The 17,415-nt window shown below is 35.1% G+C and overlaps 1 protein-coding gene across 3 annotated transcripts in view; it reads right to left on the reverse strand.

Annotated features, from left to right (window-relative positions):
- Window positions 1-17,415, reverse strand: part of LOC115444119 (CUGBP Elav-like family member 1) — a 465,041-nt gene that overhangs the window by 435,777 nt on the left and 11,849 nt on the right. For 2 of the 3 annotated variants that reach the window (XM_037442234.1, XM_037442235.1), the window contains exon 1: window positions 4,884-5,082. The exons of the other annotated variant lie outside the window; for it this stretch is intronic. The gene's annotated coding sequence lies outside the window, so the exon portion shown is untranslated. Of the gene's footprint in view, window positions 1-4,883; window positions 5,083-17,415 lie in introns of those variants that run through there. 3 annotated transcript variants of the gene reach the window in all.

Here is a 17,415-nt window from a genome sequence, read left to right on the forward strand (position 1 = left end):
TTCACCCCTGTACTAACGAGAAAAGTTGAATTCGGATAATACGTCGACGGAGGTACATTTCTGTCTTTTACGGTTGGCGGTTTGTTGAACGGAGGCAGCGGGTACATTAGCGATTTTTGCACTTAAGCTTGGTGTATGAAAAAGGCGCTAATTTTTCACCGAATTAAAAAAAGGAGGAGGTTTTCAATTCAACGTATTTTTTTGGCTGCATTATCATTTATATCTATATAAAATGATCATTGGTTATTGATAATATTGTAACGTATTCTTTATTAATTTTTGAACCAATAGTGTCACTAAAAACATAACCTAATGTCTAATTGGCGATAATTTTACACGTAATTAAATTTTTACGATTACAATTTATTTAGTGACCGAGAGACAAGGAAAAGTTAAACCTGACAGAACTTTAAGCATGAAATTGTACAAAAGTTTTCCATTAAACCAGATGAATACAGGTTTTTAAAAAACCAGAATAACTTACTGCTTTGAATGACGAAACGAGCTTACCGTTCGCCTGATGGCAAACGATACGACCGCCCATAAACAAGAAACTCCATCCAAGAACTTGAATTACAAAGTATTGTTTTGTATTTCATTGCGCTCGCTGTCCTGAGACATGAGATGTTGAGTCTTATTATGCCCAGTAGTTACACTGGCTACATCGTCATCCTAACCGGAACACTACAATGACTACACACTGCTGCTCGACGGCAAAAATAGACATGGCGGCAGTACCTACCCAGGTGGACTCTCAAATATGCGACTAATTCAGTAGATGTTACTGCAATATAGTTGGCCTCTGCTAGTGAGGATACGCCTTTGTAAGCAACTCATAGCAATTTCACACCCGCTCCGCTCATGACAGCCAGCCATCAACACAAAATGATTGCCGTGCGCTAGTGTCAGCGTTTCCAGCTCATCTCGCTCGTTAGGGCGCGATTGCGGGCGTTAAATTAAAACCGCCGCACACACAGTCACGTCTCTTCGACGTTGATAGTCATGCGATCTGTTAGAATTTATGAACGGCCGGAGTTCATGTCAACGTTACGCAATGCTGGATGTCATTTAACTGTTGAGTAACGAATGCATGTATTGAGGTCATTGCTACGAACGTTATGACCAAATATTCTGAGGAACTCAGTTAGCTATTCATATTTTCTTATTTTCAAAAACTCTGTTTATCTGTATATAGCTTAGTGACGATTAAATTTGGTGTTATGTTTGAAACATTTTATACTATAATTTAGCAGCTTTGCCCAAACATTTCTACGAAAAAAGATCTCCTGTAACCTTCTCAATGCTCCTCCTACACCCTACATAATGTACTCACAACTACTTTAGCCTTTCGTAATCGGTGGTAACTACAATCAGATGACATAATATTCATTTGACTTCGGACATGAAAATGCACATATTTTTTATCAATTACAATTCCTCTAAAACCAAGCTCAGAACAAAACCAACCCTAGATCTGCAAACTCTGGAGATTGTACGTCGTCTCGTAAATTATAAAGAATAGTTCTGGCTTCATTGACGTCTCTTATCACACACCCGCACTCAGCCAGTAATTACTACGATTGTTTCCATACAGACGGACTGCATAAAAGGATGGGGGCGGCAGTAGGGATTAAAGGTAGATGTGTTTGTGTCAAGGATATAAATTGTACGCAGTGGTGTTGCAGAAGTGGAAGTTGTAATGTTTGAGTTTAATCTAATAGATGTATAATAATATCAGCCCTGTATTATATACTGTCCCACTGTTGGGCACGGGCCTCCTCTACTACTGAGAGGGATTAGGCCTTAGTCCACCACGCTGGCCTAGTGCGGGTTGGTAGACTTCACACACCCTCGAAAATTTCTCAGGTGTGCAGGTTTCCTCACGATGTTTTCCTTTACCGTTAAAGCAAGCGATAATTCACAAAGATTACACACATATTTTTTTTTTTTAGAAACGTTAGAAGTGTGTGCCCTTGGGATTTGAACCTACGGACATTCGTCTCGGCATTCCGTTCCACAACCAACTAGGCTATCGCCGCATAGACGTCTGCTGTCTCTATTTGTTTCTGCATCTCATGGTGTTCTTCTTTAAACATTTTTTTGCCGGCAAAAAAACTTTATCGTTACCTTCACTTAGGGTGTGAGTCGAACGGCTACTTTGGTTTCACTAGTAATACGGCCCAATGTTTAATAAGCAGTGATAGCCTAGTCGGTTGCGGAACGGACTGCCGAGACGAATGTCCGTAGGTTCAAATCCCAAGGGCACACACCTCTGACTTTTCTTAAAAAAATATGTGTGTATGCTTTGTGAATTATCGCTTGCTTTAACGGTGAAGGAAAACATCGTGAGGAAACCTGTATACCTGAGATATTCTCTATAGGTATTTTCACACTCGGGTGTAAAGCATCATCCGAGCGAGCATTGGATCGAATGCCTTATACTAACTATATTCCTTAGGCATGCATTCCTTGTGGTGATAAATAAGTTGGCGAGTCTTTGTTGGATGAGCATGATCATTCACAAACTGCAATATTATATTTATAGTGTTTAACGACTTTTGATTTAACATTTTTGCCAGCATGTCAAAACTTAATTTATTTATAATCTATTTTCGAATCAAGCATATTTTCATAATAAATTTGTGTTCATAAACTAAAATGTAATAAGGTATAAATATTATTTAATTTACCGTCTCAGATGTCTTAAAATAGTCAACCTAAATAAAATTATTTATAACTCCTTTTGTACTGATATTACCTCGACCACTTCTAGGTATAATAAATCTATAAATATATAAGTATTTTTCTTAAAATATATTTCTCTTAACACTTTTATATATAAAAAAAATATAGAATATATTTTATGTGTGCATCCTTTCCAAGATATTACCGAAATAACTTTATAGTATAAAATTGTATCCATATAAATAAATAGTTTTTGCTTGCGGCCTCGCTCGCGTAAAAGAGTTTTCCGAATAAAAGTTACGCAATAATATTTTCCGAGATAGAAGATAGCCTATGTCCTTCCCAGAGTCTCAAACTATCTCCATTCTAAATTTCATCTAAATACGTTCGGCAATTTTTGATTGTATCGCGTTCAGACAAGCTTACGTTATGTTTTATAATATATTTTTTAGAACTTTTTATGAATTCCGTTATACATGTTTGTTGCGTAACTTTGGCCGTTTACGTAGCGTACGCAACGGAAGCTCTCAAAAGGAATAATTTTCCCCGTTTTTGAAACATTTAACATCTATGCTCCGCTCCTATTGGGAATACCCTGATGTCGTATATTCTATAGCCTTTATTGATAAATGTGCTATCCAAGGTTAATTTTTTTTCAATTTGAACCTGTAGTTCCTGAGATCAGCTCGGTCAAACAGGCAAACCCTTTAGTTTCATCTATTATCATAATAAAAGAGTATAGATATACAAATTTTCTAAAAGTATAAACAATTTATTAAAGTTATAAAAACTTTTTCTATTCTTTACGTTACTATTACATTAAAACTTCAACAATTCTAAAACCATGAACATTTTATCACAAAACTTCTTTAGCGGGGACCGTTCATCAAATAATTTCTAGATTTTAAATCTTTCTCATTTGAAATGAGATTTACTAATAATACTTAGGGGGAGCTTTTTCGAGTGGATGTTACTATGTCGAAGAGGTAAGCCGATTAAAAGTCCGATGAGACTTATACACGTAAACATACGGGTGGTTATCGCACCGAACTATTTGTATCTAACATTTTTATTAATTATATTTTTTTTAATCATGAAGTGATTTCGTTGTTTCCTATTGTAAGCAGAATGGCATCTAAATAGGGTATTGACTGATGAGAGGTAGTTATCCCTCGCTAATGGACTTATAAGTGCGAAACAAGGATTAATGGACAAACAAACAATTTTGTATAAATATAAGACTGATCACGATAACTTAGACATTAACATAGAGTTTAAAATACTAACTAAAGGTGATGAACATAGCTCCAAACCGAATACTATATCGTAGTTGTACAATAAGTAGGTGCAAATAGATTTCAGTTCGTTTACATTAGACGGAATTGTTCTGCCCCCGTAGTTCTATATAGAAATATTTTATTATCTTCACTAATATAAATAGATAAAGTTTGCGAGTATATTTGTAATGTTTGATCTCTGGAAATATTTAACCGATTCCGAAAATTCTTTCAAAAATAGTAAGCAATATCAACCTTGAATAATATAGGTTGTATTTTATTTTACTTTCATATTTTTATTCTTAGCAAACTGTATGAAATGAAGCGGCAAATTAGAGCTTGTAATGTAAAAACTACTCATAGATGAACTTTAAAGGCGTTGCAACAAACATTTTATTTCCGTACGTTTTTTATTATAAGGTTATGAATAAAGAATTTACTCGTGTATACAATTGGCCTAGATTGGATATTCAAAGGGCTAGTTGTAATTACCAGTAAGTAACCTATTTTCATCCCAAAACTCTACCAATTTGAACTGTTGGGATTTAATATATCTATATATTATATAAAAGAAAATGGTGTTAGTTACACTATTTATAACTCAAGAACGGATGAAACGATTTGGCTGAAAATTGGTTGAGAGGTAGCTTAGAACCAGGAGACGGACATAGGATACTTTTTATCCCGTTCCCACGGGAACGGGACGTGACATAAGACGCGGTATAAGAAATCAAAATTTGGTACGGAGATAGGCCAAACCCTGGGAAGATTATAGGCTAATATCCCGGGAAAATATATAGTGGGAGTTTTACCCCGGAAAACTCCTTCACGCGGGCGAAGCTGCAAGCTAAAGCTAGTATATTATGAAATCTCACAATAGTATAAAGTTTACTTTGAAATGAAGAAATAAATATTACTCACAACACACAACACTCGAAAAATTTACGATATCTGAACAGAGTCACGGTATCACTCGTGGCACGAAAAAACGTTGTCCAACACAAAAAATTTCGTACTAAATCAAAATAAAGAGAGTCGAAATATAAGACTACATAAAAATATAAAAAAAAACACACAACACAAAATATTAACTAAAATTTCAGTCACATTGCTTCGCCATTTATTGTACTACTGACACTTAATTTTTCGGACACACGTCGAAATAAAAAAAAATAATTTTGTGGCCAGTGTTTTTATACAATAATTTGAATATTATAAACCTTTTTTATATCCTTTATAACAGTGGAATCGATATAATATTATATGTACTTCGTACTAGATTTGGCGTTCCGAACATTCACTGTGTTCAACTGAATTGAACTGTTATCCATTCAAACTGATTTTAGTATGGTGTTAATATTGATGCTTGTGGCTGTGTTCGGAGTGCGCTCATAAAATAAAAACGCTAGTCTAAGTGCAAACTTGGATGTGAATAAAAAATATTAGTGTAATAAGTAAAATTATTTGTTATTTAAGTGATTAATAGATTATGACAGTGATATTTTGGTTGCCATTTTAGTTCAGATTTTGAACAAATAGTTTATATGGACGTTCGTGTCTATATAATAAATAAATAATTACTTAAGGTGGTAGCTCAAGGTCCATTTTCATACATTTTGTTTCGGCTTTAATCTGGGTAACTAAACAAGTATTGGCAAGTAAAGAATTTAAATTCACGTTTAGTTAGTGATTAGTTCTCGCAGTTGAGAAGAAAAATGTAAAAATAATTAATAATCATGGATATTTCTGCCTTTAAAATTTCGTCATATTAAATTTTAAAGGCCGAAATATCCATGATTATTAATTATTTTTACGTTTTTCTTTCAACTGCGAGAACTAATCACTAACTAAACGTGAATTTAAATTCTTTACTTGCCAATACTTGTTTAGTTACCCAGATTAAAGCCGAAACAAAATGTATGAAAATGGACCTTGAGCTACCACCTTAATGCTATGAGTTTTTATGTGACATATGTCGTATACACGTCAATGATAAATAAATAATTACTTAATTCCATGAGGTTTTATGTGACATATGTCGTATTTCACTGACTAATGCGTCATAGATAGTAATCGTTTGTTAATCAATAAGCGGCGATAGACTAGTTGGTTGTGGAATGGACTGCCGAGACAAATGTCCACAGATTCAAAACCCAAAGGCGCACACCTCTGACTTTTATAAAATGATGTGTGTATTCTTTGTGAATTATTACTTGCTTTACCGGTGCAGGAAAACGTCTCGAGGAAAATTACATGAGAAGTTCACTATAGGAATTTTGTGTGTGTGTGGAGTATACCAATCTGCATTAGGTCAGCGTGGTGAACTAAAGCGTAATCTTTCACAATAGGAGAGGAGGCCCGTGCCCGACAATAATATCTGTCATGTATTATATACCAAAGGCAGTAAATAATACGAGGCTGATATTACAATCATAAGCGGCGATAGCCTACTTGGGTGTGGAACGGACTGCCAAAAAATGTCCACAGGTTCAAATCCCAAGGGCACAAAACTCTGACTTCTAAAAAATTATGTGTGTATTCTTTGTGAATTTCTCGTTCGCTTTAACGGTGAAGGAAAAAATCATGAGGAAACCTGCACATCTGAGAAGTTCTCTATAGAAAATTCGAAGGTGTGTACCAATGCCAGCGTGGTGGACTAAGGCCTAATCCCTCTCAGTAGTGGAGGAGGCCCGTGCTCAGCAGTGGGCAAGTATATAATACAGGGCTGATATTATTATTATAACTAGCTTCCGCTCGCAGCTTCGCCCGCGTGGATTTCGGACTTCAAAAATGGAGGAGGTGCTCAATCTGTCGGGATGTTTTTTTAATGTATGGTGGTATGCAGGTGGTCCGATTTTCCGGTCAGGGTCTGATGATGAGATCCTGGTGAAATCGAAGGAAGCATATAGCATGATTCAGTATTCACGCGTAATGGCTTATTATTAGCGTATTTCATGTATAACTTTGGTGTTTCTATCCCGATTTCTATGATTCTTTTTTATGGAATATTTAATAATGTAAACTTTTTAATTAGGGATGACTGAGAGTTTTATAAACGTAAGAGTAGACAAATATAATGAGAAAGCTTCGAACTGCTAAGCTATCGGGAGTTACACGTGTTATTGTGAGTCAACCATAAAAGATAGACATATGCTGTCGTGGAATATTTTTTACATAATTTTAAGGAGAACATTTCCGTCATACATGATTTCTGTGTAGCTTTAACCATTAACGTTGCACACGCGACGGAAGCTTAAAAAATGGAATAACTTCTCCCGTTTTCCCAACATTTCCCTTCACTGCTCTGCTCCTATTAATTGTAGCGTGATGAAAAGTATACTATAACCAGCACAGGAGTATGACAAATAATTGTACCAAGTTTCGTTAAAATCCGTCGAGTAGTTTTTGTTTCTATAACGGTTATACAGACAGACAGACAGACAAAAATTTTACTAATTGCATTTTTGGCATCAGTATCGATCCCTAATCACCCCCTGATAGTTATTTTGGAAATATATTTCATGTACAGAATTGACCTCTCTACAGATTTATTATAAGTATAGATAGATAGATTATTACTATCATATAATCAATAACGTAGTTGACTGCCTGTGTGGTGAAAATGTTTATTTCATTGCAAGTTAGCAATAATGTGTAGTAGAATATCATTAAATATCAGACTTGCTTGTGATAGACTATTCATATCTCCGATAGCGAACAGCGCACAAGTTGTAACCCGCCCTGGCCAACGTGTTCTGGGATCAGTCTGTGTATATCCAGAGTTAAACAGGCCAGTATAATTCTGTTAACAGTCGAAAGATATCTTGAATAAGTCGATATCTGGACTCTGGCTTCACCTACCACAATAATCAAAAGAGACACATTTTCTGACCTCCATAAAATGTATTTGCCGTTGTTACTCTCTTGTCTACCGCGTTAACTTCATTATGCTATAAAATTATAATATAATATACCAACTCTGTATATATACTGCCCACTGCTAAACGTGAGCCACACTACTCAAGTATGTAGGTATCCTTACAAAGTTTTAACTATAAAACAATATCATTTATACTGTCTAGTTTGGTTTCAATCCAATCACATTAGACAAGCATTATGATAATATAATTAAAACTCAGATATAAGCATCATCAATGACGCAATAAGTCTTCTCTACACAATAATGAAATTCACTATTTTATGACATGTTTTGTATTAAAACACAGAGGTCATACTCTCTATGAAATTTTAAACTCGCAACGGTCGTGTTACGTTACCTTCATGAAATTTGCGTGGAATGGTATTCTTTAGGCAAAGTTTTATTGTATTTAACGCGACACATTAAAGACAATGGTGCCTTACATGTTTGTCAAATTAACGTGTGACATACAGCCATTTTCAATACACAACCCTAATCGATTCCGAGAATTAAACAATTAAAATAACTCATTTGTAAACGTGTCAAAATATTTTTAATCTGATTGGTCCATTGTCGCAATAGATTTAAAAAACTATTGACGTATTTTCTATAGACAAGGACGTCCATATAAATTATTTGTTCAAAATCTAAACTAAAATGGCAACCAAAACGTCATTGTTATAACCTATTTACCTCAGACTATTTATTCACTTTTCAACAAATAATTTTACTAATTTGACTAATATTTTTTATTCAAATCCAGGTTTACACTAAGACCCGAGTGTTTATATCATGAGCGCCACTCGGTACACAATCACAAGCTGTCAATATTGACTATAATAGTCATTTCGAATGGATTGCAGTTCAATTCAGTTGGACACAATGAATTTTCTGAACGTCAAATCTAGAACGTAGTACATATATATCGATGTAAAAAACCGTTTGAGATTGTTTATTAAAAATGACGGATAGAGAATAAGGCCACAGTACACACTGAAATCAATAGAAAAAAAATCTACGAGGCAAATCACTTTGCGTTATCTCGTAAAGCTAAAGTAATTTCATATAAACGATATTTTTAAACACAAAGACATTCGGCGGAGTTTATAATGATATTTTATCAAAGTCGAATCGCGTTTCGACTTCGCAGCGCCCCATGCCTGACCTGATTGCATCGTAAATTGTTCATGAATATATAATAACGTCATAGGACTGTTAAGGAGAATATGGTCTTATTGTTAGTATTTATATATTATTCGATGGATATTAATAATGTTTTGTGGTATATAATCTATTTATTATATATCACGAAACATTATATGAGAGGGTTGTGCACTCGTATGGAAATTTAAAATTATTACTTATTTTGCAAGCATATAAATGAACTGCTCTAAACAACAATAAAAAAACCAACTATATTTTTTTTCTTCTCTGAATGTACTGTAGTTTATACCTTAAACTGATTTTGAAAAGAGCAACAGCAGAGTTTCTTGCCCGTTCTTCTCTGGTGAGAACTGTTTTCCGAACTGGTAGAAGAGTTAATATTGACGGAATCTTAATAATGTATACCATTTTATGGGTTCAAATAAATCATTTCTCAGAAACAGCTGAACAGATTTGGATAAAATTTACCATACAAGTAGCCCATATCCTGGATTAATACATAGGCTACTTTTTATCCCGGTAATTTGCTCCCATGAGAAATAAAGGTTGTTTTAAAATTGATGGTACTAATGTCGTTTAATTGGCATTATGAATCGCTGTAATCGGGTTTTGGGCACGCTTGTGGCAAGATACGATTTTTACACGCATGAATCGCCATAAGCTACACCTAGTTAAGCCCTAATTGTGGGTATAGTAAATTTAAATAGAAATATCGTTAATATAAGTATACATATATCTACGCCAATCTATACTATTATATAAAGCTGAAGAGTTTGTTTGTTTGTTTGTTTGTTTGTTTGTTTGTTTGAACGCGCTAATCTCAGGAACTACCGGTCCAAACTGAAAAATTCTTTTTGCGTTGGATAGCCCTTTGTTCGTGGAGTGCTATAGGCTATATATCATCACGCTATACCCAATAGGAGCGGGGCAGTAATGGCTAATCTCAGGAAGTACCGGTCCAAACTGAAAAATTCTTTTTGCGTTGGATAGCCCTTTATTCGTGGAGTGCTATAGGCTATATATCATCACGCTATACCCAATAGGAGCGGGGCAGTAATGGCTAATCTCAGGAACTACCGGTCCAAACTGAAAAATTCTTTTTGCGTTGGATAGCCCTTTGTTCGTGGAGAGCTATAGGCTATATATCATCACGCTATATTCAATAGGAGCGGAGCAGTAATGGCTAATCTCAGAAACTACCGATTCGAACTGAAAAAATATTTTTGTGTTGAATAGTCCTTTGTTTGTGGAGTGCTCAAAGTTATATATCATCACGCTATGACCAATAGGAGCGGAGCAGTAATGGCTAATCTCAGGAACTACCGGTTTCAACTGAAAAATTCGTTTTGTGTTGGATAGCCCTTTATTTGTGTACCGCTATAAGCTATATATCATCACGCTATGACCAATAGGAGCGGAGCAGTAATGGCTAATCTCAGGAACTGCCGGTTTGAACTGAAAAAATCTTTTTGTGTTGGATAGCCCTTTGTTCCTGGAGTGCTATAGGCTATATATCATCATGCTATAACCAATAGGAGCGGAGCAGTAATGAAACATGTTGCAAAAACGGGGAAAATTATGAGTTTTGAGAGCTTCCGTTGCCTGCGCTGCGTAAACGGTTAAAGTTACAACAATGATGTATGACGGGATTGTTTCACTTAAAAAGTTCTAAATAATATAACAAAGTCCCCCGCTGCATCTGTCTGCCTTAACGTGTTAAACTCAAAAACTACCTAACGTATTAAGATGAAATTTGGTATGGAGACAGTTTGAGACCCTGGGAAGAACATAGGCTCCCGGGAAACTACTATTTTTATAACGGAAAACTTTAGCCTGAAAAACTTTATAACGCGGGCGGAGCCGCGAGCAAAAGCTAGTATCCTAATAAAATAATAATGTGCATTCAAATAAAAAAAAAAGTATATCAATTTGTACAAAATATTTAATGTCATTCTTGACCTTAAACTAATGTTCAATTAAAGTCACTCGATATTTTAAAATACTTTACAAAGAAAATTGTGATGAAAAATACCATTATTAGGGATCATCCAAAATAAACCCATCTATGAGGCTCGGTATAAATAATGTATGTATATGAGGAAATTTAAGCATTCGTGGTAGAAGACTGTTACATCAGAAAAAAAAATCTCATCTATGTATATGCGTATGCGACCCGGCGGTCTCTTTCAAGTCGATTACTAGACTTAAAACCACTTGAATCACTTGTACTGTATAATGATCTTATAAGACTAAATATTCAAATTAATTGTGAATACTTTTTATTTCAATATTAACTTTTAATTGCATTTTTAGACATAAGTAGGTCAATTAATAAAATATTTGGCCCGACGCAACATAACTAAGAAGTGTTTTTGGTCCTTACAAAAAGGTTAGTACTGATATAGACTATACAAAAAACGTCAGTAGGGTAAATAATGTACCGCCACATATATAAAATACAATTATTTTTTTCGGGCAGTGAATAAGTAATTTAACATTTAAAAATAGATGGCGCAGTTTTGCGCTAAGCTTTTATCTCTCTCTACATAGTATTTAAACAAAAATTGATTAAATGTAAAAGTATTTTTTTAAGTATTTAAATAAAAGCCTATTTTTAATAATGTATTTTGATAAAATTTTAACTAATATATCTCTTTATTTATTTATTAATATTATATTTTATTTTGCAAACATAATATTTTATTCCACCTTTTGAAGAACGAACTCTGACTCTGTAAACAAAGGATAATACATTAATTCCATATTTAAATTTTATGTAAACACTAAACAGTTACCTACGCGAAACTACAAATTGAATTATTGAAGCCGTTGTTACATCAGGCCATTTCCATGGCTGTTCCGACGCGAACTATTTATTTATTTACAACCCTATTTTTACTGTTTGTAGGTTTATTGTTCCTATCTTGGTATTTAAGTACAGTTTTAGTTCGAGGTATTATCTACTCAATACCTATTTTGGAATGAAAAATGTAGCCTCTGTCTATCTCATCATAATTTATCTTTATCAAAATTATATTGATCTTTTGTTCCTTTGCTGCAAATAAAATGGTTTCATTGGAATTGTATATTTAGATCAGTAGTAAAATTTAGAATGTTATAATCAATGCTGTTGTAACATGATGAATCGTGGCTTCACCTACGTCTCCATCATACGATAATGAACGACTTTCAACGTTATTATTATTGGCCCAATATTATAAACGATCTCCCCAAAATAAAACTCGAATGCTTCGAAACATAACGTATAGCCAATCGGTCAATACGTTTTGAACGCCGTATCCAAGTGACTGTAGACGTCATCAAATATTGACCAACTCGTATCGACCATCGGTTGTCGGCGACTTCAGTTGTATGGAAATTTGTTATGACTTATGTCTGATGTAAACTCGATTATGTGGCCTTAATTTGATTGATTTTGTAACGGCCGACTGGAGGAGAAGCTGTTGTCGTAGTTGGCAATTTGTTTTGCTTTCCTTTTACAATGTCCTGATAATACGCGATAGTCTTGGAATTTATGCTGGTAGACATTTCCATGCGACCAAAGCAGCTATCAAAATCTTTCCATACACAATTCTATAAATTGCAGAAGAATACAACGTCAACATAATGAATGCTTTCTAGTCGAATTTCGGTCACGGCGGCCCATCTCAACGGAGATTAGTTAGATATGCAGGAGATATTATAGTGCACCAGTGTATGAGCAATAACCTGGTGCACTTTACGTTCCTTCGCACATATTGTTCGGTGAGCTGGCCGTCCGACATGACTGGAGGGAGATCAGGCGCAAGACCAACGACTTCACGCGCTTTCCAGGGTACCGGTGTATCACACCGCTAACATACTCACTGAGCAGCGACTGAGTAGTGTTTAAGATGGAAAAACCTAGGCATAAATAGTTTTGGCCTGACCCGGGGATCGTACCCAGGACTAATGTACGCTAATGCGTAGTCGTACTTATATCGCGTACACATAACTAGTCCACTGAGGCAGTCTTCATAAAACAATATATAGTACTAATTCATAATAGAATTTTATTTTTCAATGAACACAGCGTATGATAAATGGCATTAAATTAATTAGCATTGAAATAAATTACGGCGCAAAGCGTCCGTCATGCTTTACACGCACTAAATGCATATAGAGGGCGCAAATTAATATCGCAGCTTTAAATAGATGGGTTACAGGTCAGTGTACCTTCTCTCATTAACAGCATGATTCTAAATTAATGCCAATCGACTGTTGCGTATTTCCCTGTATAATTTTAAAGAGCTACAAACAATATAAGGATTGAAAAAGTTAAAATATGTTTCAAACAATTTAGTAACGGTCCGATAGTCATTTGGATATGAGTGGTTGGGGGGGAAATGGTCTATTGGAGCCAAGGACCTATTACGTTCGAGAAAGAATATACGCTGCGTCTGAACCAAGAAGACACGAGTATGTTTCAAAGTACACTGGTTGACCAAGAAACGCGACCTGCCATCACAAAAGACGTTAATTTTCGTTGTCCTCCATCATCACCACTTATCATACTCATCAAAAATTAAATCGCGCAAAAATACATTCAATTTCAAACACCATTTATTCATGGTTGATACGCTATGCTCTAATCGGCTTGTTGCCAACTAATACAATATGTCCATTCATTTCAGCCCATACATTCACACGCATGGATTTCAAACGTCATCTATAATAAACATTCATAAACTTTGTCAAATATAAGTTGGGACTTGGCAGGCGGCAACGATACACCAAACTCATGATAAAATTTAGGTTGGTTTACACTAAATACTTTCACACGTGAGAGATACGCTTAATATGTACTAAAGGAAACAAAGAAAATAACTAGGTTACCTAATAATATGATGGTGATATTATTAGGTAGTTATCTGTGTGATGCAGGTATAGGTTATTGTTCCTAAATCAAACTAGTTTTAATGCATACTTCTTCTTCGTAGTCGTACACTCTTGACAGAGTGGTCGTGGTCATGTTTGGGCTGTTTAGAAAGCAGTCGTTTTCGCGATGCGTCGCCATATGCCTCGATTTTTGGCGGAGTGGAAGCATTCATTTATAGAGGACTGAGTCATGGATTTGATTTGGTCTGTCCAACGGGAAGCAGCGCGCCCACGAGCTCTTTCGCCCTCTACTTTTCCTTGAACAACTAATCGTTCCATGGAGTCCTCATTTCGGCTTATGTGTCCAAAGAACTTGAGGTTCGTAATTGCACACTCGATGACATTAATGCATACATACGTTGTATAATACACAAACAAGCGATACTATAATTGGATATTCTTGTTTTTTTGTAGGAATAACTTTTCCCGTGTAAATCAAGTGTTAAGTCACTGAAATAAAGGCATGAAATGGATCTGTTACTAACATTCTTCTTACTTTTTATATTTGCACTTACCCTACTCTGCTATTAAGCAACAATCTTTTTAAGAACGTTTTAGAGAATTTTGTTTCAGTGATTCGATTAGGTTTTAGAACAAGCCGCTGTCCGGATTTCAACCTTTTCGAATCAATTTAGAGGGAAAGCATTAAATAACTTGTATCATTTAATACAAGTGAGTTGTAATTAAAAATATTTGCTCATTTCCACTGTGACGGATTACTTCTTCTGCATAAGGCCTTTATAAGCATATGCATCGAATAATACATGTAATATAATATATTATTATTAATAATAATTATTATTTTAATATATTATAGAAAAGAAGTAGGAAAACGTACGTCAAGTTGAATATATTTTTATATTTCTATGGTAAGTGCCTACGTAGATAAATTCTTACGAGAGAACTAGATGACTTAAACTTTTTTTACCGTTGAGAAAAACACAACTCCGATTGGATTTTTTGCAGAAAAATACTTCTTGTAGATGATGCGGCGTATACGATGGTATTTTAATAAATAAAACTATGAAGCTACATACAATTAGAAGACCACAATTTTATTTCTTATACACGTTGTCTTTGGCATTACTCCTCGACAAATTTTCTTCATTATGTTTCTTTCACTAAGAATTTCGGACCATTTCGAAATGTAAATATTTGTAAGTTCATTGAAATAAAGATAGAATCCTTTTTTCACTTACTTTTTATACCATGCACAATTACAATATACGGTGTCGACGTGTTAAAAGCTTTTTAGCTGAATATTTATTCTAATAAGTATGTGCCCATCAGTGGGATAGTGTATAATATTACCGACATTATAGTCAATAATAATATTACAGTGATAAACGTGGTATACATCTGCCATAATGAAATAATTGGTTACCTTTAACATTAAATACCACTCCACAGGCCAAGACGAAACTTGATAACTATACATATAAAAAAATCCTACTTTAAGATACTGTGCGCTTGTTCTGCATAGATTGGACCCTAATCAGTATTTTTTTATACGTGCAAGACAAAGTGACTGCTTTGCATTTGATGGTAAGTAGAGTAGGGTCCAATATGGACTGACTAGATAGTATTATCCCTCGGCAGCCAAAACAACTATGCCGGCCTGTTGGAACCAGATATACACAGGCTGATCCCGGAACGCGACATACTTACGTGGACCGATATGGCGGGCTATAACACGTTGTGTACGGTGGTCGCTATCCGGACGGATATAAAATATATCCTACCACCAAATAATTGTATAATTGTAAAATGTATGTAGGTATTATAACTTTGACTTTTTGGACGATCAACACCTCAGTCCGCATGAAGGCTGCAGTCCAATCCAAAAAATACTTTTATTTCGAACTCTCACATCCACTAAAACATAAGAAATCATCATATAAAAAGTTTATAAGGCGAGTAGTGTAAAATCATATTCTCCCACGTTAGTACTAAAATAGTAACAAACTTTCCTAAAGTACTGTTACTGTTACAAGTTATACGGGGCTTTGAAACAATCTGACTAGGTCTATGGTGTACTTACGTATTTAAGTTTACAAAATTCCGAGTTTCACAGAACCCTAATATTTTGTTTAATGTAATTTTATGTTGATACCTATTTTATGTAATAACTATACATTTTTCTGGACATAGAAAAATGAGCCTTATTATTAAATTTAATGTAATCGAAACATAATGTCCACCAAACAACGGACATTGCCTTTTCTACGATCACTGGTATTATCAAGCTTTCTTACTAGAATTGTACATTGGCTGACCCCGCAATGCGACTTCACCGAGCAAGCCACTACGACTAATTAATTTAAACATTTAATCTATACACACATTCGACGAAATTATAGCAACTGTAGAAACGTACTAAGAAATGTGTTATTGTGTTAAAGTTTTCTTATTAACTGCCATCATGAAATATGTAAGAAGCAGTAATCATTCCTAAAAAAATAGCTAACTCATTTATTTCTCAACACCGAAAGTCATTTAGAACAATAGCTTAGTTAAATCAAGTGTTAAAATGTACAAACTAGACAGAAGTAAATGCATTAAGAGCATTTCTCTCAATTCCAAAGCTGTTGGCATACAGCGCAACACTCGCGCTGCTAATTGTTTTGGATTCGATCCAAAATACATACTTACCAGAATTTCATGGGTAACACGATGCATTTGAAAATTGTTTCGCTTGTTCACGTAGTGGCCGGTCCGGGGTTAATAGTCTACAACACATTTTGTGCTCTATATATTGGTATCGCTAATGAAAATGGAGTCGTGTTTGCGTATCTTGCTCGTTTGCCTAAAGTTGAGGACATACTAAATAAAATTATAGCTCGTTCCTTCAGAATTTAATTATTATAGTTCCTACGGTAGGCAGCGGCTTGTCTGTGTACCTAGCATCGCCAAGTCCATGATCAGCGGTGGCCATTTCCCATCAGGTGGGGCGCTAGTTCGTCTGCCGATACTAGCATAATAAAAAAAAAATGGTGTTAGGATATTTGTATTCGCCAGACCGTACACAAGTTTTGATCCGGCATAGTGGCTCTCGTAAGTGTCGCGTTCCGAGATTAGCCTGTGTATATCCAATTTTAAATAAGGTAGCAAAATTATACTCCAAATTTTGGACCCCACTTTGCTTACTATCAGGTGCGTTGGGGTCAATTTGACGAGCTCGCCTAAAAATAAAGTTCATTTTTATTTACAATCTAGCTTCCGCTCGCAGCTTCGCCCGCGTGGATTTCGGACTTCAAAAATGGAGGAGGTGCTCAATTTGTCGGGATGTTTTTTTAAGTATGGTGGTATGCAGGTGGTCCGATTGTCCTGTCAGGGTCTGATGATGGGATCCTGGTGAAATCGAAGGAAGCTTATAGCATGATTCAGTATTCACGCGTGATGGCTTATTATTAGCGTATTTCATGTATAACTTTGGTGTTTCTATACCGATTT

Source organism: Manduca sexta, chromosome 24 (genome assembly GCF_014839805.1).
Source record: "Manduca sexta isolate Smith_Timp_Sample1 chromosome 24, JHU_Msex_v1.0, whole genome shotgun sequence".
NCBI lineage: Eukaryota > Metazoa > Arthropoda > Insecta > Lepidoptera > Sphingidae > Manduca > Manduca sexta.